The sequence below is a fragment of the Hyaena hyaena genome, unplaced genomic scaffold, assembly GCF_003009895.1.
Source record: "Hyaena hyaena isolate Hyena2069 unplaced genomic scaffold, ASM300989v1 scaffold_197, whole genome shotgun sequence".
NCBI lineage: Eukaryota > Metazoa > Chordata > Mammalia > Carnivora > Hyaenidae > Hyaena > Hyaena hyaena.
This window is the reverse complement of record NW_024080830.1, coordinates 1,117,415-1,140,664: the sequence shown is the minus strand read 5'-3', so window position 1 is coordinate 1,140,664 and position 23,250 is coordinate 1,117,415. Positions and strand designations below refer to the sequence as shown.

The 23,250-nt window shown below is 48.9% G+C and overlaps 1 protein-coding gene and 1 long non-coding RNA gene across 2 annotated transcripts in view; one reads left to right on the top strand and one right to left on the bottom strand.

Moving 5' to 3' along the window:
• Positions 1 to 23,250, top strand: part of ADARB2 (adenosine deaminase RNA specific B2 (inactive)) — a 385,931-nt gene that overhangs the window by 283,305 nt on the left and 79,376 nt on the right. The gene's annotated exons all lie outside the window — the stretch shown is intronic.
• LOC120238059 overlaps positions 1 to 23,250 on the bottom strand; it is a 112,557-nt gene that overhangs the window by 65,010 nt on the left and 24,297 nt on the right. The window lies entirely within an intron of this gene.

Genomic DNA, 23,250 nt, shown 5'->3' with positions numbered 1-23,250 from the left:
GCTCGGGCCACAGGGCTCGGAGGCCAGCGTGCTCCCTTCCTCCATCAAGACCCCGATTCTCCAAGAAGCTGCCAGAATGCAAGGCAGCAAAGTGAGGCTGCAGGAACGGCTTCACAACGAGCACGATCTACATCAAACGCAGGTCTCCTCCGACCTTGGGCTCCACTGTTCAGAGCACTCTGGTCAGATCTGCATGTGATCTCGACAGGTCGTGCCGTCACAGGCGGGTGCCTCTCCGTCTCAGCAGTCACCAGGACACCCTCTGCCAAGGGTAGCTGTGCAACTTCTCAGCACGAGAAGCTCTTTCCTAATGGAAGTACTGACTCGGAAATATTCAGACTCTGGCACAAACCCACCGTACCCTGGACCGGCTGATACTTTTTGCTTTGTCTGCTTTTAGTCCTTTTTGTAAGCAAAGCAAATGGGCACAGGTGGAAGGCATCAGAAAAGAAAACCATCCAAGATCCAGGCGGGGCTCTGTGGAGCGTCTTTACAAACCACTACATGAATTGGTGGAAGGCTCCGATTGACCCCTGCATGGATGGCCCGCTAGCTGCCACTGGAGGTCGCCGCTCTCTGCCCTCCGGAGTCCGGTCTGCGGAAGGTGCAGGGAGACACTCACCGTGGTACATGCACCATTGCCACGCTGCAGAGCCCAGCTCCGGCCACTTGTTCACTGGGGAGCAGAGACAGCCCTGGAGGAAGGTGATTATGCGGCCAGGCTGGCTCTGGGGCCCCAGGGCAGGACAAACCGGGGGGCTGGGAGCCATGGGACCAGGACCAGAGCGATCCCAAGAGGAAAACAGTGCTTTGTGTCCAGAATCTGGGCCCTGTGGACACTGCTGGTGATGGCAACACGCACGTGAGCGAGGACAGAGCAGGCATCGGGATGAGCAAGCCAGGGACACAGCGGCCCAGGGTCTGCGAGGGAGCAGGGGACCCGCCCAGCACCCCTAGGGTCCTGCGAGGGAGCGGGGAACCTGCCCAGCCCTTCCTTTTCAGAGTCTGGAACCGACCCGCTAGCAGAGCACAGAGGAAGGCAGACGTCTTCCTTCAGCCTAGAGGTCCGTTACCTCTGCCTCCAAAGCCACTGGTGTGGGGGGTCAGGGGGCCATCCCGGAGGCTCGCCCTGTGGCTGGCTCTCCTCAGAGGACCATGGTCCCAGGCAGCCGGCCCAAGTGGAAAATCCACACCATTCTAGACAATAGTGCCAACCACAAGTTGGGCCTGATTTTCTTGTTCCGGTATTTTCCCTCCGAGGGGTTTGGGACGGAGGTGAAAGTGAATAGCTTATCTAACATGAATCTGAAGAACGGAAAGTTGATATGGGGAGAGATGGATACAAAATGAACCTGCAGTGTTGCCAGGGGCCAGAAGCAGTGAACCCGGAGCCCCAGACCACCGTGGCCTGTGCAGAACGAGCTGAAACATGCAGGATGCCTTCTGGAAGCGGGCGTGACTGCAGGTTGTCAGCCAGCACAACTGTCACCGGTGAATGACTTCCCATTTCCAGTGAGATGCCCGCAGGGCTGGAGAATTGCGGGCCCCTCGGGCCTCCTCCGCGTGGACGGGCTTGCGTGAGACTTTCCAAATTTAAAACAGATGCTGCTTCAGAACAGCCGGACGTAGGCTCCACTTGGAAGACAACAGACACGCCAAAGGACAAGGCCAAGCCGAGGCCGGCGTCAGCCCCAGATGAGGCACAGGCTGGGGCGCGCCGCGGCCTGGGAGCAGACTCCAGCATGCCCAACCCTGTGAGGAAGCCCCCTTCCCCAGGCTGACCAGGTACCTTGGAAGACGTCAGGATCCACCCCTTAACCTCTGCTGGCATCTGAACCAGGAATGAAATCAGTGGAGGAGGGATCACTGGGGCCTGAGCAGCAGAGGGGGTGTTAGACTGCATTCTAACTGCCCACGCCCCCCCCCATAAGGCCAGAGGGACAAGGAGAGGGGCCAGGAGGCAGGACGGGTGGACAGCAAACTGCCCGCACGCACACAGATTCGACGGCATCACCTGAACTGACCAGTTCAAAGACAGACCACTTGCCCCCGGCACACCTGTCACATGAGCCAAAATTTACGTGTCCTTTCACTTCAGCTGACACAAGCTGGGCCACCAGTTTGCACTCAGGATCTGAATCCTGCATAGGAATCACAGCAGGTATTTTGTCCTTCTCGTCACTTGGTTATATGGTCAAGGACTGGAATTTAATTTGGAGAGAAGTTCACATATGCACACCCTTGTGCTTAGAGGCATGTACTACACGAATCTACTTTTTAATACTTATTCATTTGAGAGAGAGAGTGCATGTGTAAGCAGGGACCAAGCAGAGAGAGAGACAGACAGACAGACAGAAAGAGAAAGAGAGAGGGAATCCTAAGCAGGTTCCATGCTGTCAGCGCAAAGCCCAACATGAGGCTCGACCTCACCTCACCAATATGAGATCATGACCTGAGCTGAAATCAAGAGTCAGACACTTAATTGACTGAGCCCACCAGGTGCCCTTGGATCTTCTTTATTTCTTTCTCTCAGTAACTAACTTCGTGAAAGTCGATTCGTGGTTGTGTATGAGGCCCATAAGCAAATCTTTAAATGAAAAAGGAACGTTTCTCTGAGTTCATTCTAAAGTCACCCGTTCCATGGCCTCCTGCCCGCTGGTTTCTAGTGTCCTGAGTGGATCCTCACTGCCAGGCCACAGGCTGTTTCCGTGGGGGGAGAAGGGAGCAGAGAGAGGCTGCACACCCAACACAAAGGCCATGGCCACTGAGAACGGTGGATGAAGAGCAGAGGTAATGAGCTGAGCCACCCTGACAGTAATTCTTCTTGACACTCCGGATAGTGATAAACTTCACCTGACATGGGTAACCCTCGGCGGACTGAGAAGGGGTCATTTTTTTCTACAGAGAACTTTTGTGGTCTTTGGAGGGTGAGCAGACTACAGAAAATGTCTTTTCCATGAGGAACACCTCGTAATTCACTAGGAGCTGCACCTAAATGGAGTTGCAAAGGTCATTCTTATTTTATAACAAGAAGAAATTTCCAAGGAGCCTTCAAAGCCTTCATTTTCCTTCCACAGCCACACGGCACTCATACATCATAATACAGAATTATCTGCCTTTCTACAGCGAGAGTATCCATTTAATAAATATTAAGGGGGCTCCCACAATGTTTTAGGAATCTCAAGGGATAGATGTGTGCAAGAATCCAAAAAATGTCCTTTAGATGCTTAGAGTATTAATTAGGCACCAAGTCTTTAAGACACCAATGAAACAAAGGCGAACATGATAAAACCCATGAAGAAAGTCACGGTGAGCATAAAAGACAGCCTGGAGAGTCACAGTATAAGGAGGTAACTGCCTTAGCAGAGGGGCCGCTGCTCCATATGGGCTACATCAGATTATTGCAAAGTTAGTAACACTGTAAATGTTTTATGGAATCCCATTGTTGTAAAACCTCCTGTAGTGAATCCTGTGGTAAAGCAGAGAATAATTTTGAAATGAATTGGTGCTGAATTTATATGCATTCCACAAATTTGAATGTTTGCATAATGGAGTTTCTTAAAATGGGGAACACATTTAGAAATCACTAGATTTTACAACCCAATTACTTTTGAATAAGAGTTAATTATGTTTACATTTGTCATGAAGATATATGGAAACATGCTATGAATGGTCATATTAACCACAACAGCCAAATGTGAAGACCTATTTAGTTCTATTCAAATCCAAATTCAGTGTTAAGGCACTTGGAAGGCAGTTTATTTGTGATGCAGACATATTTCTGACTTGTATGCACAAAACAGGATAAACAAAGGAATGAGCTAGTTGCAAAGACAATGAGATAATCAGGACATACAGATTTTGCTTTGATGACTTTTGAAATCAGAAAAAAAAAGTGAAAGTCTATCCTATTTAGGCAGGGACTGATTTATTCTTATTTAAGACATATCAAAATGTTCCTTAGGGTTTAGAAAAGACATAACGGACTGCCAGCCTTTGTTCATAGCTCAACTAATGGCTTAGAAACTGTCAGGCCTGCTTACAGAGAGACTGGTTTCTGTGTATCCACCCAGTCACCAGCCAGCCAGCCATCTGTCCATCTATCTATGCATCCATCCATCTGTCCATCCATCCAACTATCCATCCATCCATCTACGCATCCCTCTGTCCATCCATCCATCCATCCATGCATCCCTCTGTCCATCCATCCATTCTACAAAAATTTAATGAGCATATGCTGCCTCAGGTGACATGCCAGGTGCTAGGAATACACAGAGGTGAACAGGATAAAACCCTTCCCTTTGAGAATTGCTCACAGCTGGTCAATGGGTTTCCCAAATTATGGTCCAATAACTCCCAGCAGAACATCTGTCTAGATGTCACATTTTATTTTTTTTTTTTTAATTTTTTTTAACATTTTATTTATTTCTAGGAGAGAGAGAGACAGCGTGAGCAGGGGAGGGTCAGAGAGAGAGGGAGACACAGACTCTGAAACACGCTCCAGGCTCTGAGCTGGCAGTCAGCACAGAGCCCGACGCGGGGCTCGAACCCACGAACCGCGAGATCATGACCTGAGCGAAAGTCGGACGCTTAACCGACTAAGCCACCCAGGCGCCCCTAGATGTCACATTTTAAAATGCAGATACCAGGCACTTAACCTAGACTTGCCAAATCAGAATATCTTGGGTTCCATTTTCAACAATTACCACAAATGATGCGTAGTCATGCTAGAATTTCAGAACTGCACTCAGGGAAAGACTTGAAATGAAAAAAATGATTACAATATGTTTTACTGCACTGTTTTAGAGATGTGTTAAGTGTTTGGTAAAGGTGAGGAAAGAGCGCTAACCTCAGACACACTCGACAGAAAACCAAACAGTAAACTAAGAAGTTACTCTTAACTCTGTACAAATGTGTTTGGCTTTAGGAAACAACTTTCCTTATACAAGGAAAACTGCAAAATCACAGAAAATAACCCACCTTGAAATCTTAAGGATACATCTATTAAAACTGTAAATCTTAATAAGAGGATCTATATTGAAGTAGCTGGATTGACAGCTGTGAATAAATGTAACACTAACAATAAATGCATATATTCGAGAGAGAGAGGGCACGCGCACAGTACAGGAACACATGCCAATTCTCCTGAAGCATATTTCTCTTTAAGAAGCCCAGAGCGACTGGTCCACGACTTTCACGAACAGCAGCTTCAGACATTACTGCCCACAGCACCCGACACCAGTCATATTTTCAAATGTATCTGTCCCAGAAGAGAGCCGGATCTCTTTCATAAGCCATGCCGTTCACTAACTAACTGATACGAAACTGACCCATTTGCCGGAGGCCCACCGAGCGCCTGCTCCGCAGCACATGGTGCTCTCTTCCTCCTATATATGTCCTGCTCGCGGCAGACGCAGGAAGGTGAGCCGGCAGCTGGGCTGATGGCGGGTCTGTCACCGGTTTGCCCGTGCAGGACAGTGAGCGTGTTTGCTCCCTTTCTGGGCCACCCCCACCTTCCCCAGCCTCCTCCTGCTGCACACACTTGTTTTCTGTGACCTTTTCTGTTAAGCACACGCACACACACACACACGGCCTGTTTACCAGAATGATGTACTTGTGTGATGAGAAAAGCCTTGCCAGGATAATTACCTGCTGACACAAACAGCACCCTCAATACTGCCGCAGCTCAGCAAGCACACGCAGAGAGGCCGCCCGGGGTCAGGGCTGTGGACTCAGGAGCCTGGGCCCTGTGTGACGCTGGGCACACTGCCTGTTCACCCTTCTACAGAATCAGTCACCAGGAGAACCGACCTCATAGGGCCGCAGGGAGGGTAAATCAAAGCGCCTCGTGCACGCTGGGTGCCCCGTTCTTCCTGACAAGGCAACACTAGCCGCCTAAGGATCACGTAACATAGGATAACTCTGAAGTGGGCAATTATGGCACCAAAGTTAATCGAAACCAAGGCAAAAGATAGCAAGAATTGAGTAAACTCAGCTAAGTCTGGGACACCTCTAATGAGCTGGCAATTGAATGAGAAATGGATCGAGCACTTTCCTTTAATGAGCTCAGGGACGTGTGTTCTAAGCTGGCCACTAGCAAACAATTGGCATGTGCAAACGGGGCCGAGACCCAAAAGACGGGCTGGCGTCAGACAAGCACCCCCCATCCCTCCCCACAACCTGGGTGTGCTTTATGCCAAAACAGAGTCTGCTACTCCACACATAGGCTTCTTGTACTTTTATTTCATTTATTTGTGAGTTTACTTAAATTTTAGCTAACACACAGTGCAATCTTGGTTGAGGGCAGGGAAGGAGACAAGGAAGAAAGCACATAACCTAAAATCTAGAGAAAGGGAAATCAGTAGCTGTGCTTCCCAGGGCAATCAGATACATTATTTTTACTCATGAGTAGTCAATTTAGTCAAGCAAATCATTTGAAAGTTTTGAGATTTTTCTTCAAACTGGTGTATCCTACCTGAATTAGTTAACCAGCTCATCATTTCCATATTGAACATATATCATCTAAAAACCAAAATTACACAAATATTTGAAAGAAGGAAGAGGGCAGGTGGAAGGGTTTGGTCCTTAACTTAGGAATGCTCTCCATTTCTATCCTCTGCCCCCAGAGGCAAGTGCCTGCACTGTCCTGAAGTCCTGTGAGTCCTTACGTCAAAATATCAAAAACATGCCATTCTTCGTTTGAGTATTTCTCACTGATCAGCAAAAGGTATTCGGAATCTACTAGATGCTCTAAACAGCAACAAAAGCCAAGTGGATCAACAAGCATTTTCCAGCTTTGCAGATTTAGGATTCTAAACACGGGGCTTCACCAGCCCTAATGTTCACATGTATGCAAGTGGAAAGAAGGCAGGGGACATTCTGAGTCCAAGTGTCATAGCCTGACAGTTTCAAGAGGGATTTTCCTGAAGCCTTCCCAAACTGCCCACATAACAACTACCGTATCATGGGTGCAGGAGATTTCTGAGACAAACCTAACAGCTTTCTAGGCCACTGCAAACGGGTGGGTCCATAATCAAATGGCATAGTGTGTTTAGTCTCCAGAGGGTGGCACGTGTAGATGGCACGTCGAAGGGGAAGAAGAAAATCTAGACCTTTTATTACCTTATACTTCAATCTTACTATTTTATAACAATTTTATTGAGATAAAAATCAGATACCATAAGCTCTTCCTTTGAAAACGTGCGAGCTGGGGGCGCCTGGGTGGCTTAGTCGGTTAAGCGTCCGACTTTTGCTTAGGTCATGATCTCGTGGTTCTTGGGTTCGAGCCCTGTGTCTGGCTCTGTGCTTACTGCCTGCTCAGAGCCTGGAGCCTGTTTCAGTCTGTGACTCCCTCTCTCTCTGACCCTCCCTGCTCACGCTGTCTCTCTCTCTCTCTCCTAGAAATAAATATAAAAAAAAAAAAAGTGCGAGCTGATGGCCGTGGGTATATTCACAGACTTGTGCAACTGTCACCACCATCTAATTTTAGAACAGTTTAACCACCCGAAAACCCACCTAGCATTCTCCCCTCCCCCTTCCCCTGGTAGCCACTGATCCACATTCTGTCTCTAAGGACTGGCCATTCACATATATGGAATCATACAACTTGAAGCTTTCACGTCCAGCTTCTCTCACTTAGCATCTTTTATTCAAAGTCCATCCACGATATAGAACGTATTGGTTGTTCATTCATTTTTAGAGCCACGTAACATTCCATTTATGGATGCACCACATTTTCTTTATCCTCCCGTCAGTTGATCCATTTGACATGGGAGTTGTTTCCACTTCTGGGCTATTATGTGCCAGAGTCCAGCTCCAGCCAGGTCCAGGGGTCCCTGAAGGATGGACGGTGTCAGCGAGGGAGGGATGAGAGAGGTGCGAGATTCTTTCTGGTCACCAGCCAGGCCTCTCTGCACTGTCTGAGACTCAACTTTATTTTATGATTTAGTGTTTGGGGGACGGCACAGAAGTGGCATTCTGATGATAAATTCTTTGATCCGTAAAAACTTGCCAGAACACTGATATGCACAGGTGTATGGGAAACAGCCCTGAAGTGACATTCTGATGATAAATTCTTTGATCAGTAAAAATTCTCCAGAACACTAATATGCAAAAGGGTATGGGGAACAGCCAAGAAGTGGCATTCTGATATAAACAGGATAATGTTTTTAGCATAGTAAAGGCAAAAAGTTAGTTCTTTGTGAGCAGGGATCAATAGCTTGTTTATCGCTTAATGGGAGGTAATAAGAAAAACAGGTTTTTCAGGAACACAATGTTGCTCCCATAACCACAAAAGAAGTTCCTACAGTTAAGTTCCTTCACAAAGTGCAATCAGCATATCAAGGCCAGAATGAGTCACTCCAAATACCAATCAACAAGGTGCCTTGGGGGTCGCTACTCAAGCAGAAACAATGGAGTTGGGGTGGATATCAGTCGCCATCTGAGGGTAAGAGTTCATGCAAACTTATCTTAACTTCACAAGTTTTTCTCAACTTAGTGAGTTCAAAAATGGCTCCCAACAATTATCAATAATGCTTCTGTGAATATGTGCATACACGTTTCTATGTGGACGTGTGTTTTCCTCTCCCTTGGGTATACGCCTAGTGGTGGAAGTGCTGTTATGTACATTCTTAATATTTTGAGAAATCTCCAATCTCTTCCAAAGTGGCTGCATCACTTTATGATCCCACCAGAAATGAACAGGGGCTCCAGATTCTCCACATCCTTGCCAACACCTGTTGCTACCTATCTTATGTCTTAGCCATCTTCATTGGTGTGAAATGATACACTGGTTTTGACTTGCATTTCCCTGATGACTAGTGAGCCTGAGTATCTTTTAATGTGTACATCTGCTTTGGAGAAATATCTATTCAGATTCTTGGACCGTTTTTATTTGGGTCTGTAATTTTCTGAGTTATAAGACGCCTTTGTACATTCTGGATACTAGTCCCATACCATGTATAGGATTGCAAATACTTCCTCCCACTCTGTGGGTTGTCTTTGAACTTTCTTGATTATGTCCTTTGAAGTACGAAAGTTTTTAATTTTGATGAAGCCCAGTGGGTCCATTTTTCCTTTTGTGACTGTGCTTTTGGTGTCATAGCTAAGATCACGACCTCACTAAGGTCACGGAGATAGACTCCAGTGTGTTATTGTAATGGCTTTATAATTTTAGCTAGAAGCTCCAGGATAGTGTTGAATAGAAGTGTCCAGAACAGACACCCTGGTCCTATTCCTGATGGCTGGATGAAAGCATTCAGTCTTTCACGTTGAATGTGATGTTAGTGGTGGATTTTCATGGTTACTTTCTCAGGTTAAGGCAGTTCCCTTACGTCCCTCATTTATGGAACATGGCTAGTGATTTTTCAATTTCTAGTTCTGTGTATGTTTTACAAGTTACATTAACAGAGCAGTTCATACCATCTATAAATGAATTAATGTGCGTATGTGGAATGAACACTCAAAGCTACTTCCAATGCACAGCGTACAGTCAGTTTGAGGATCCCAGGGCTCTAGCATGGCTTGGCCAAGCCCGTGGCCATGACCAACCCACACCAGGAAGGACCACCCCACATTACACGTCATGCCAGACTCTACTGACCTCTGTTCTGATGCCTCAGAGGAGACCAAGAAAGCATGTGGCTCAATCAACCATGACTTATCCCTCCTTGGTGAAGAAGTCCTTACTTCCATCTTCAGATACAAAAGAATGTGGATAATGTCAGCGATTATCCAGCCGTACCTGACTTCTGTGGAAAGGCAAAGATAATAAAGTGCCACTCGAGGGAACAGTTGAATGTGTCACTTCAGTCAGAGAAAACATTCTAGGCATGTTTATATGTGATTTAAAAAAAACAAGGAAAAAATTCATTCCTTCTACACAGCTTTCCTAGGCCTATGACCCTGAACCTTAGGCATCCATTCTGGAGCCTTCTCAACAGGCATCAGCTAACAAATCACCAGCCCCTGATCCTGCCCATTGACCACCTGACAGAACACTCCCAACCAGGTCCTGTTTCTGAGCCACAAGTCAAGTACCCAGGCTGGTCTGTGACACACGAAATGTGGGGCCAGCCCGTGGCTGAGATGCTGCCATAGACAGATCTTAGGAGGGGCAAAGATGCAGCATCTCGGGAGCAATAAGAAAGAGGTCGAGGCAGCCGTCCACAAGGACCCCCAGCTCCCAAGACAAACGTGCAGAGCAGCAAAGTTTGGGCAGAAGCTGATGGGGCAGAACAATAACCAGAAGGGAGACTGAAGGTGTGCACGTGGGGCCGCTGGGTAAGCAGCCGGGAAGCCGTGGGCAGCAGGAGCCATGGGTGTGGCTGCGGAAGGAACCAGAGGGAAAACTGCCAGACCTGGCCGGCTCGCTCACCAGGTCCACGACTGCTTTAGCGTGCTGATACGTCAGGGCATCCTGGCTTCCGCTCTGGAAGATTCTGAACAAGTGATACATTTTAATAGATTTAATTATTTAAACTCTTAAGAACTCGCTGGCTCAGATTTAATAGCAGCGGTTTCTCCTATTTTACTCACACTTTCATTATTGTCAATGCCTGGATTTCCATTTAGAAATAAATAGTCTGACAATTTTTACATCTCAACTGGCAGCAGGCACAAAATATGAGGTGGCTGCCAAGAACCTCTCTGTTGCACTGAAATGCAATACTGCAGCGTTTTGTTAAATCCTTTATCTACGTGGCTGCCACAGGCTGCAAGCGCTGGAGTGTGAACCTCGTATTGAATCAGAGCAACGTCTGAACTTGACGTCTCATAAATTAGCACAGTGACAAACTTGTGGCGTGCCTTTCTCTTGAGCCGCTCCCTGATAAGCAATGTGAAGTAAGAGTTTTACACCCCAAAGCTCGACAGGGCGAGTCTAGCACGGCGGAGGTGGCCAGGCATGCCCTCTGCCTCACACATAAGCCAAGGCGAGCCAGGCCCTGTTCCATGAGTATCTGCAAAATACGACGTATTTTGCAGCCCCGGAAATAGGTAAATAATTTACCTCATCAGAAACAACAAGAAACTGCCACGTGGGCTTGAGTGGAAGGCGGCACTTCACGTGGCTTATTCCAAACGCGCACTTGAGCAGAAGCTACCCATCCCACCCCATTCGAACCAGAAGAACGCGAAAGGGCAGGGAATCCGGGTACTAATGCTCTCTCTGGACTCCCCCTTTCCACGAAGCTGGGCCGTTTGCAGCTCTGCCCGTCTCACCCCATGCCTCCAACACAAGTGAATTCCGCTTTTCGGTGCCTCGGGGACCAAGTGGGCCTTGCTGCACCTGCAGTGGGTTCCCTCCACTCTCTGACCAGATCCTGCCCTGCTCTGTCCAGGAAGCTGCCTCAGTAATCTCGCTAAGCCTCATACTCAGGCTTGCTTCCCACCTGCTCAAGATCCTTTGTTGCTTCCACCACAGAAACGGAGCTAGGCCTGCCCTGATCAGGGCACCGCCTCGGAAGGAGAGTTAGGAATCACCCAGCAGGAGCCGTGCCCCCTGGGGTTCCCCAGGCCAAGAGGCGGGGCGCTGCCACTGCGGTACCAGGCCTTGCCGGAACCATCTTTCCTGACCCCTGACCCGCCGCCTCTGCCATCCATCAGCCCTCAAATACCTCATCTCCCTGTGCAGTCCCTTCCCGGCCTAGGCCACTGCCCTCCCCCGGCTCTGGCAGTGCTCCAGGATGCCCCTCCAGGATGCCACTCCGTGATGCCCCTCCAGGATGTCACTCTGTGATGCCCCTCCAGAATGCCACTCCATGATGCCCCTCCAGGATGCCACTCCATGATGTCGCTCCACGATGTCACTTTGTGATGTAACTCCGTGATGCCACTCCGTGATGTCAGGAATGCATTCCTCGTTCTCAAGGCCTTTGCAGAACTGCCTTTGCCTGCTTCCTGGCTTTGTGCTCCAGGGACAGAAGGCACGCCCCCGGCTGCACCAATGTCAGCATAAATGTGGGCTCCAGAAAGTTCTTTGGGGGCGAGGACTAATGTTCTTTCTGTTGTTTCCCCCTTTTTCTCTTCCTTATTCTCCTCCTCCTCTGTCACTACTATGCCAAGAACAGTTAAACTTGGGGTGTGGAATCCGGCAAGGTCATCCATGAGGTCACAGAAAATCAGTGGCTGAGGTGGAGCTAGAATCGGGTCCTAATCAAGGGTCACAGTCTTCCCACCTTGTCTCCCTTCATTTACAGTGTCACCAAAGCACTTAGTAGCTTCAGACCATAGTCCTTGATGAATCAATTCATACCTGCTAGCCTTCAATGCCAAAAGGCTCTACAACTATATTTTTAACTCAGAAAGTGACTTATTCTTCTGTGTATTTTTAACTTTATAGTCAAGACACCACAATGGACGTTTGCCAAACGGAAAAGGTCCGACTCGCTTCCAAGCCATTTTCCAGATTAGAATTTCCTAGTGTTTGCACATCTACTGTTGTAACTGACTGCCTTCCCCATTCTAGAGATTCTCTGAGAGATATCGGGTCCGCCAACCACATCTTCTAAGCAAACGGTGTAAACGGAAAGTACGGAAATCCCACTAACTGGGAACGTGCACACCCCACCACGGCCTGGCACCTGGGAGACGACTGTCTAGACACCCCCGGATGCCAGGCCACAGCGCCCCGAGCCCAGGGGTGCTCCTTCTCCACAGGGTGAGGACAACGGGTCTTCTCCGCGTGCAGACTCAGCACAGAGCCCTGCAGAGGCATTGGAGGCTTTCTCCGGAGGCAGACCGCTGCTGGCTGACAGCCACCCGTTACACAGAGGGGCCCCGGGAGTGCCTCACATTATTTGACTGCTTTCACTTGTTTTTGTGAATGAGAGAAATTTTTAAATATGGAGCAAAGTAAACTTCCAGTTCCCCCTCAAAGTTTGGGCATATTATTTGCAGTGTATTTTTTGTGTTTTGAAAATTACAAAATATTTTTTACTATTTTTTTCATTTTTATTTATTTTTTAAATTTAAATTCTAGTTAGTTAACATACAATGTAGTATCAGTTTCAGGAGTAGAATCCAGTGACTCCTCACTCACATACTACACCCAGTGCTCATCCCACAGGTGCCCTCCTTAATGCCCACCAACCATCTAGACCATCACCCACCCACCTCCTCTCCAGCAACCTGTTTGTTCTCTGTGTTTATGAGTCTCTTATGGTTTGCCTCCCTCTCTATCTTGTTGATCCTTCCCCTACCTTATGTTCATCTGCTCTGTTTCTCAAATTCCACATATGAGTGAAATCGTCTATCTGCCTGACTTATTTCACTTAGCCTGACTTATTTCACTTATTTCCCCCTAGTTCCATCTATGTAGTTGAGAATGACAAGATTTCATTCTTTTTCATCGACGAGTAATAGTCCACTGTATATATAAACTACATCTTCTTTATCCATTTGTCAGTTGAAGGGCATTTGGGCTCTCCCCATACTTTGGCTATTGCTGATAGTGCTACAATAAACACTGGGGTGCATGTGCCCCTTCAAATTAACATTTCTGTATCCTTTGGATAAATACCTAGTAGTGCAACTGCTGGGTCATAGAGTAGTTCTATTTTTAATTTTTTGAGGAACCTCCACACTGTCTTCCAGGGCAGCTGTACCAGTTTGCATTCCCACCAACAATGCACGAGGTTCCCCTTTCTCCACATCCTCACCAGCATCTGTAGTTTCCAGAGTCGTTAATTTTAGCCATTGTGACAGGTGTGAGGTGGTATCTCAATGTGGTTTTTTGATTTGTATTTGCCTGATGATGAGTGATGTTGAGCATCTTTTCATGTGTCTGTTGGCCATCTGGATGTCTTCATTGGAAAAGTGTCTATTCATGTCCTCTGCCCATTTCTTCACTGGATTACTTGTTCTTTGGGTGTTGAGTTTGTAAGTTCCTTATGGATTTTGGATACTAATGCTTTATCTGATATGCTGTCTGCAAACACCTTCTCCCAGTCTGTCATTTGCCTTGTAGTTTTGCTGATTGTTTCCTCCACTGTGCCATGTATTATAAGGGGTGGTGCTGCAGAGACATAATGGCATCAGCCCCAATGTGCCAAGGGGAGCAAAACGCTGGCGTGTGCCAGGCCGAAGTCTCGTCGAGCAGTGTGACGTGAAGCTACCATGTGGCACTGGGTCCTGTCAGCGTGCACTGTTGCACCCTGTGCTCAGGGGACACTCACAAAGACGGAGCCCAGGCCAGGAGGGAGGACTGTGCTGGCTGTGGTTCCTGAGTGGGTTCCTGAGACCCAGCATGAGGCTGGTTCCTTCTGTAGAATCCTCGCGATGCTTGTGTCGCAGACACACCACCGTCACTCTCAACACATTCGGGTTGGTTGGCTTGGGATGAGGCCTAGGACTCTGTGTGTGTGTGTGTGTGTGTGTGTGTGTGTGCGCGCGCGCACACACACGCGCACAGTGCTGTGCAGTTCTGTCACACATGTAGGTATGTTTGTGCAGCCAGCGCTACAGTGACAACACAGGATGCCCATCATCACAGGCACATCCTGCTGCCTCTGAAAGTCACAGCCACCTGCCTCCCACACCTCATCCTTAATCCAAGCACCCTCTAACCTGTGCTCTGCTCCTGTAATTTTGTTGTTTCTCTGCCATAATGTAAATGCAATCATACCGCATGTATTTCGGGTTGTTCCTATCACTCGGCATAGTTCTTTGGCGATCCATCCAGCTTGCTGGGTAACTCAAGACTTCGTTTTTACTGCCAGGTGGTGCTCTGTGGTGCAAACGGACCATACTTTGTCTAAACTTTACACAGTGAAGGACATGGGGTTGATTCCAGTTGGGACGATCACGACTACAGCTGCTATAAGCATCAATGTAGTTTTTGTGTGAGAACATAAATTTCCATTTCTCTGGCCAAATTCCCATGGGCAGTTTATGGGGTCATACAGGAATCCCATCTTCTTGCTAAGAGCAGCTACACCAATTTGCATAGCACCAGCTGTGTGACGGATCGGGTCTTTCACCGCCTCGCCAGCATCCAGTAGTGCTGGTGCCCTTTATTTTAGCCATTCTGGTAGGTGTGTCATAAGATCCCATGTGGTTTAACCTGCATCTCCCAGGTGACAGATGAAGCTGAACATCTTATCATGTGCTAATCTGCCATCTGCATGTTCTCTTCGCTAACATGCTTCCTTGTGTCTTTTGCCCACTTTCTAATCCAACTGTATGTTTTTACTGATGCTTTTGAGAGTCCTCCATGTACTTCAGTTACCAACACTTTGTCAGATTCTGGACTTGCAAACATTTCCTCTTGATAGTGTGGCTTTCATCCTCGTAAGTAAGAGGGTCTATCACAGACCTTCCACTGTTGTCAGATCTAAGTCCCCAGTATTTTCCTTTCTTGTCCTTTTTCTGTCAAGTCTAAGTGTTTTTTGCCTTGTTGTAGCTCCTAAGAATTTCCACCTGCATTTTTCTAAAAGTTCAAGCCTATGAGCTACTTTTAGTTAGTGTTTGTGTAAGGTGTGAGGTGAGGTGCACGTCAATGTGGAGGTTGATTAAGGAAATGCAACTGCTCCAGCTCTGTTTGTTGAAAAGGTAATTCTTCCTCCACTGAACTGCCCGTGGACCTTTGTCAGAACTCAGCTGGGCACATTTGCACAGCTTTCTGTTCTGATCCATGGATTATCCATCCACCCCCTCACAATACCACACAGTCTTGATTACAGCTTTATCCACTAAACCTCAGCATCAGATGATGTGATTCCCCTTCTCATAAAATGGATGTTTTAGTTATTCCGGGACTTGTGTCTTTACATATAGATTTTGGAATAAGCTTGTATATATCTACAAAAAATGTTTGCTATTTTCCTAAGAGTTGAGTTAAACTATAGGTAAGTTTCATGAAAATTGATAGTTTGACTATTTAAGTCTTCCCATTCATGAACATAGTACATCTCTCCATTAACTTAGGTCTTACTTGATTTCTTCCATTTGCATCTTGTAATTTTCAACATACAGATACTAATTGTGTATTTTTACAAATTTAAGATATCCTCTAGCATCTGTGCAGTGTGGTGCCAACTGTGGTAACTGTATTGACTGAAACAAACATGGCATGCATAGGTGGTGTTCTGAATATATTAGTATATTAATTCATTTGACAAGACAAAAATGCCTTCTGGAAAGAGGTTTCTCCCTTTACTGACCTCCAATACTTTTTCAAGCCCTGATCTACTTTTTAAACCTGTCCACTAACAGACCAAATAGATGTGTTATTGTTTGATTCCAGTACTGCTGTAACAAGGCCAGCCAAGTCTTCACTCTTTCTCTTTGTGCCAAATGTAACAAATACGGTGGAATTGCGTCTCAGTGGTGTTCTGCTGGTTCCGTGAATTCAATGGTGATTTTTTAAATAATTGGAATGATTGAAATAATTATATTTTTAATGCCAAATTTTTTCTTTAAATAATTTGGATAGGAATCATTATAAGCGCAACAGCTCTTCTTCTTAAAGACAGTGCATCAACTAACTATCAAGTATAGTTTTTCTAGATCCTCCATCATTATGGACCTAGAAGATTATACTCGATTACAATGGAGCAAAGCCCTCAATGGCTGTTATGATGTTTGACAATTTCCTGTTTTTCCTTCAGTAAATGGTTCCAAATGGCCAACTGTTTTAAACATCCTTGCCTGGTGGTTTTATAATGCTTCTTTCCCCCACCTCAATATCAGCCTAATAAACACACTGTGCTCTGTCCTCACCATCCCTCACCTGCACTCCTTACCAACCTCCCAGGCTAACTAGCCATTATTTCCCCCAAGCCAAGAACTCGAGTAGCAGGCTGTGAGAAAACCCAGCTCAAGTACTCTATAGTCTGAAGAATTAGAAAAAGTATAAGAAGGCAGAGAGAGACAAATTGAATTCAGACCACTGTCCCCCTAGCACTGAGCCCTACATGGCATGGAGTTTTTATAAAAGACAAAACAGTTTCCAAGAAGGACTCTGCCTACAAAGGTTCTATCAAATAGGACTGAGTTCTTTCCAGCAGCAGAAAGTGAGATTTAGCACAGAACGCAGGAAATCAAGTTTGTGGCCCATCCTTAATGATTTCCAGCTCTCCCATTGCCTCTCACCAAGCTTCAGAGACTTTCATTAAAGACAGCGAGGAATGTTGAGACCTGCACTTTTCTCGAGTGCTGAGTTATTTACAACTATCACCAGGGACCAATTTGTGTCTCCTGAGCCCAAAACTTGGGCTGCTCAGAGAGGGTGGCAGGGGAAGCAGAGCAGGGCCAGTCTATTTCTGCTCTGGGCTCTCATCCCGTGGCCAGGAAGACACAGACCTCGCGGACCCCCAGGGCTGCCCCGTCCCTCTGTGCCGCATCCCCCCGGTCACTCCCACAGTGGGAAGCTGGGGTCTATGAAGCTCCCTCCTCTTGTGGAGTACAGAGGCTCCTGGCCCTGCCCTGTTTTCAACCCTGGGTGAAGGTCCTGGTAGCCAGGACATTCTCTCAAGAACAGAGTAGGATGTCCTTGGTCACAAGGAGCGTACTAAAACCGCAGCGTCATCAGCCTCTGAGAACAGCGGGTGGTGTGAGGGTCTTTGCTCACGGTGGACTTTTTCAAGCAGTGCAGGTTGGGGTGTGGTCTCTGGGATGAGGCAACTCCCAGGGCATGCCTGCTACCTGACCAGGCAGGGAGGATTTGGCCGCTGCCCCCACAGACGGAGAGGAGAGGCCCGTGTGAATAGTACCACATGGGAAAGCCTTATGTAAGAGCCCATGGGGTGGATTTCGGCTCCAGACCTACGGTGGTTTTCACTACAGACCCATCAGTCTCACAGACACAAGTCGAAGCCAGACCTAAGGGGATTTGACAGTTTCAGATGCAGTCAGGACATTTCACAGTAAAACGTGCTCCCCCTGAGCACTAACCCCAACAGTCCTGGGCTGCCAAGGGCTCAGCACGCAACACACCCTCATGGCAACTCTCCAGGACGTCGCATCTGATGTCTAAAAACCAGGAAACAAGACGTTTTATCATCTGCCCGCCAGCACTTCCACGTTGATGTTTTCTCCTTAGGGAATTGTTTTATCATCTGTGTCTTACTGCGTGTCGCCACCTTATCATCTTCTCCCATTATGGAAAAATGAATGAATTTATAGGACCCAGAAGCCTGTCAGCAAACCTCATCTTATCTGGAGGAATGACAGTTATAAAGTCGCCGTGAGAACTCCCTCTCCGCGGACAGTGGTTAAACTGTGCGTATTACAACCAGGAACTGTCCGCCACACCCGCTCTGGCCATTTTTCTCAGCCGGAGGGAGGGCGCTGTGCCTTCACTGGGGAGCAACCTATGGCTCGGACGCCAGCTGGCTTTGACACCGGCCTCCTCTCTGGGCAAAGTCACCTGCAGTGACAACAGCCCCTGTGTGACGTCACTACCCCCAGGTGGGCTTGTCTATCTGGAAAAATCACTCCCATCTCTCTTAAAAGTCAAATACTCTTGGGAGCCTCCCTTTGCTGTGTTAACAACAATCGTGAGGCCCCCTCTGCTCTCAGAAGCACGTTCAGGGGGCACCTGGGCGGCCCACTCAGTTAAGCATCTGACTTTCTGACTTGTGGTTTCAGCTCAGGTCAGGATCTCATGATTTGTGGGTTCAAGCCCCATTTCTGGCTCTGCCATGACAGTGCAATTCTCTGCTTGCAATTCTCTTCCTCTGCCTCCCCCACTCCCTGCTCGTGCTCTCTCACTCTCCCTCTCTCGTAAATAAATAAATAAAAACAAATAAATAGGAAGTATGTTCTGGACACAGGAGCCACAGGACACACCCATGCACTGAGCACTGGGGATGAAACTTGATCCACATGTGGTTTCCGTTCTGATGGGGGTGGTCGGGAAGCCCAAGCCCCTGCGATGGGGCAGCAGACACCGAAGACACAGAACCTGGCTGAGCCCCACAGCCATCGGCTGTGGAGACAAGGCGCAGTCTGGACGGGATCACACGTTGGGAATCCATGGAAGGAAACCTCTCGGGGACAGGAGACAAGGCAGCTGCTCCCTGACCGCCCAGAATCCACCCCCCCCCCGCATGGCTGCCCCTGTGCTCTGAGTCCCGGAGGGATGGCAGCAGGGAGTGAGGAAAAAGCCGGAGGCTGAGAGGGAAACAGCAGCGTGAAACCCAAGCCTCTCCAGGAAGCCACTCGCCAGAAACTGGACTGTCCTCAATTCGGAAAAGACAGTAGCTCCTGTGATGAATGCTTGTCCGCAGTGGGGCTGTGACTATGACCGTGCCCTTGGAGACCTCACTGTACCCCTCACCCCACGGCCCAGGCATCTTTTATTTCACTCTGTACCCCAATTACAATGGAGGGTTTTTCCTAGGGAGAAATCTGAGCACCCATGTCAGTATGTGGTGAGAGGCACACGGGGAGCCCCAACGGGCGTGCACGCACGCGCACACACACACGCACCCCCTGCTGAGCTCCAGAACAGGAGCAGCTGGTTTCCAGCAGCCTTTTCAATGACACTTCCAATGCCCCAGCCTGAGCCCAGTGGCTCTCGCCCTTGCGGGTGGTTCGCAGATTCCGTGGGGGGCCATCGGTATCTAACCACAAGGGGAACTCCCAGGAGGCCGTGGGGAAGCAGCCAGTGGTGCCATGTGGCTCCACTGGTTTGCTAAGTAATTAAAACAGTCCAGGGGTGCCTGGGTGGCTCAGCTGGTTAAACAGCGGACTCTGACTCAGGTCATGATTTCACCCTTCATGGGTTTGAGCCCCGTGTCAGGCTCTGTGCTGACAGCTCAGAGCCTGGAGCCTGCTTTGGATTCTGTGTCTCCCTCTCTCTCTGCCCCTCCCCTGCTCACACTCTGTCTCTATCTTTCAAAGAAATAAGCATTTTAAAAAATTAAAAACAACAACAAAAATAGTCCCTGCCACTTGAACATATAGGATTTAAAGGTGCTACTATTTGGGGACAGAAGGCAAACCCACACCCGAGTGGCTGGGACTATTTTAGATCCTATGGCAGAGGCCGTGGACCCCACGCCTCCCGCACCCCGCACACACACAGCAGTCCCACGGACAAGGGGCTGTCACTGCCACGGGGCCCCGTGCCCAGGGGAGAGCCGCGACTCCACCACTGTGCTTCCTTGGACACTGAACTGGCTCACAAATGGAAAGGGATTTACTTTCATGACAATGACAAGAGGGAGCATCCGTGCTTGCCAATCTAAGAACGAAATTAGTAACTGTAAAGTTCATCCTGGTTTTGAAAAAAAAAAATAAACTTTTAACATTAATTGCTCCTGAACATTTGTGACTGCCCCAAATCCTGACATAAAAGCTTTAATTTCTATGCAAAGCAGATAGGATGATTGAGTTATAATTAAAATGGTAATTATACCCTTAATGCTCCATATTTGACTTTTCAAAAAAATGTTATGCTCCAAGAAAAGCTATTTAAAGATCAGAGGAAAATGTTTGAAAATGAATGTATTCAAGACATTTTAAATCTTTTAAAACCCAGTTATTGATTTTTACATGCTTTCAAGTGTAGTCTAAAACATTTCTTCATTTATTTTGGTCGATGGAAATAATAAAAAATCATTGGGACGTGAAAAGCTTAAATGAAGGCAATATTCTGGAGGTTGCTATATAATGTGATAAATATTTGAAGTGTTGGGGGTGCAGAGGAGGGGCATCGGCCTGAGCACGGGGCACTCTGAACCCCAGGATGGCGGGCAGGGAGGAACCCGCTGGCAAAAGCCACCTTGGGCGTCCCCCTCTCCACCCCCCACCCCCGTTCTAGCTGCTGAGGTGTCACTCTGGGCTTAAACACTGCAAATATGACATTTCCTTTGATCTTCTATCGACTGTTTAGAATTAAAAAGAACACCTAAAGCTATAAATCAAATGTCAGGTGCAGAAGTCTGCTGGAACCGTATCAATATTCCACAGTGCGTGGCTCGCCAGGGGCCGCAGGAGCCGGAGCCAGAGCCATGCCAACGGGCAGTGAGGGCTTGGCACTCACCCAGCCGTGCTGCCCGAGCACTCAGCACATGTAGAAACCTCAGGAAGCCTCGAGCAGGCCGGGCAGACTTTCCTTCTGCCCCCACGCCGGCCGCTTAGGCGGTGCCCGTGGACCCTGCTGCGGAACCGCGCCCCGCCCCACCTCCTCGGGGGAGGGCTGCAGCTTCGAGGCAGGGAGGTCGGGAGGAGGATGTCGATGCCCTCCCCCCTTCTCACAGGGAGAGTGGCTGTGGCACACCGAGTAACAGCACGGCTGTCTAAGGAGCCAGCGCGAATCCACCCCAGGTCTTTCTGGGGCAGACATTTCTTTCCCCTCTTCCATCCAAAGAGGGGTGAACTCTAGTCTAGGAGATGTTGTCCACTGAAACAACAAAGGACTAGAGAAGCCCATACACTTACGCTGGTCCCACGACGGCAGGGCAGCCCGCGCAGAGCCACGGTTCGGTGGCTCGGCTTCTCCTGCAGAAGCTCTGAACCTTTCCGTATCGGGGAGAAGCGCCCCTTGTCTCCCATCTCTGTTTGCTGATGGAAATGCCTTCCAGGGCGGCCTGTACTCTGCACACAGCATGTGGGTGGGTGGAGGGGGGTATGGGCAGCCTGGGGAAGGGGCCCGGAGGGCAGCACAGGGGGACAAGGCAGGAGGTGCTCAGCCATGCAGCTGGTCTAAGCGGCAAGCCTGTCGCCCGTCGGGCCCAGCTGGGGGAACCTGGGAGGTGAGCTGACATCTTGCAAGCGGAGTTCCGTCTGGGTTCTCCCCTCCTGTGAACTGGGGTGGGGGGACGGTGCTGTGGCTGGAAGAGGGGCACCCGTGAGAACCCCGGCTGCTCGGAGCATGTTTAGATTTCCAGGTGTGTGGACAGGCGTGTGTGTGTGATTCCTGTCATGACCACAGCTGCATCTGGGACACGTAGGGCCCCAGGTGAGGCTCTGGAGCATCAGGCTGGTGACAGCAGGAACCCCAAGTCACCAGCACCCCAGCCCCCATCACCACACACTTGGGCTTCACAGACTGTCTCCCCCTTCATCAGAGCCGGTGCTGAATCACCCACAGAACATCCTAAACGATTGCTTTCCAGACCTGAGGACTCCAGACATGACCAGTTAGCCAAAGACGCACCGTGGCCCCCAGGGGCCGGTGCTGGCTGGAGAGATGGGGTGGGATGCAGCAGGCATTTGGGGACTTCTGCTGACCCAGAAAGGAAATGACGTGACAAGACGTTGCTGTGAAATCTTTGCAGGAAACGCCTGGTCTGTGCAGCGAGGCCTCCTCGCCCCTGCTGCCCAGCTTCCCCTCCTTCCTGGGAGGAGGGAGGCCCTGCCCAGCAGCCACAGGCTGCCTTCTTTCCCAGAAAGCGGTCACTAAAACCATGACCTGATGGGGACCGGGGCACCCTCGCGGTGTTCGCCACCCCTCACACAAACCCAGGTGAGCAGACACAGACTGGCTCCCACACACAAGCGCTCCCTGATGTGTGCACATCAAACAGCTCCCTCGCAGAGAAGGGACCACGCAAGTCTGGGAGGCCACACACCCACCCTGCCCTCTCCTCTGGGACAACTCGGAGAGGGAGAGAGGAGGCGGTCGTGTGCCCACCACAGCGCTGCACAAAATAACAAGCTTTTCACGACCCTACGGAAACAGGTAATCCGGGGAGACATCCCGGAGAAAACGGCCTCCCAGATGAGCTCAGACAGGTGATCAGGATGGAAACAGACATGAGAAGCTCCTGGGCCTACCATGGCCCCTCCTGGAGTGATCGCCGGCTGACCCAGAGGGGACAGTGGCCAGCGCCTCTCCTGGGGGCTGGGCCCCGCTCCCAGAAGGAGGCAGCTGTCCCCGTTTCCAGAAAGTGCAGGTGCCCAAGCACATGCCCCACCCCTGCAGAGGCCGCAGAGAGGACACAAAGCAGAGAGCAGAGGTCAGAGCCTCGGTCAGAACCAGCCGCCCAGGAATCCGGCGGGCAGACTGCAGTTATTTTTCTGTTCCATTTCACCTCAGAGTTGAATTATTGATTTTAATACTTTATTTTCACCTGAGTTTATTTGAGCGACAGATGCTACTCAGGTAGCCCACGAAGCAGAAATGAGATTCTGGTAATTAAGGATTCTGCGGGGTCGAGGCACCGGCAGGGATTATGCTGCTCAGTGGAGTGTGCACTGAGACTCTCGGGGGATTAGGACACCAACTCAATAATTTCTTCCAGTTTCTTAAATTACACTTCAGTTCTCAGGAAGGCTTAAGATCCGGCCCATTGGTTCCAG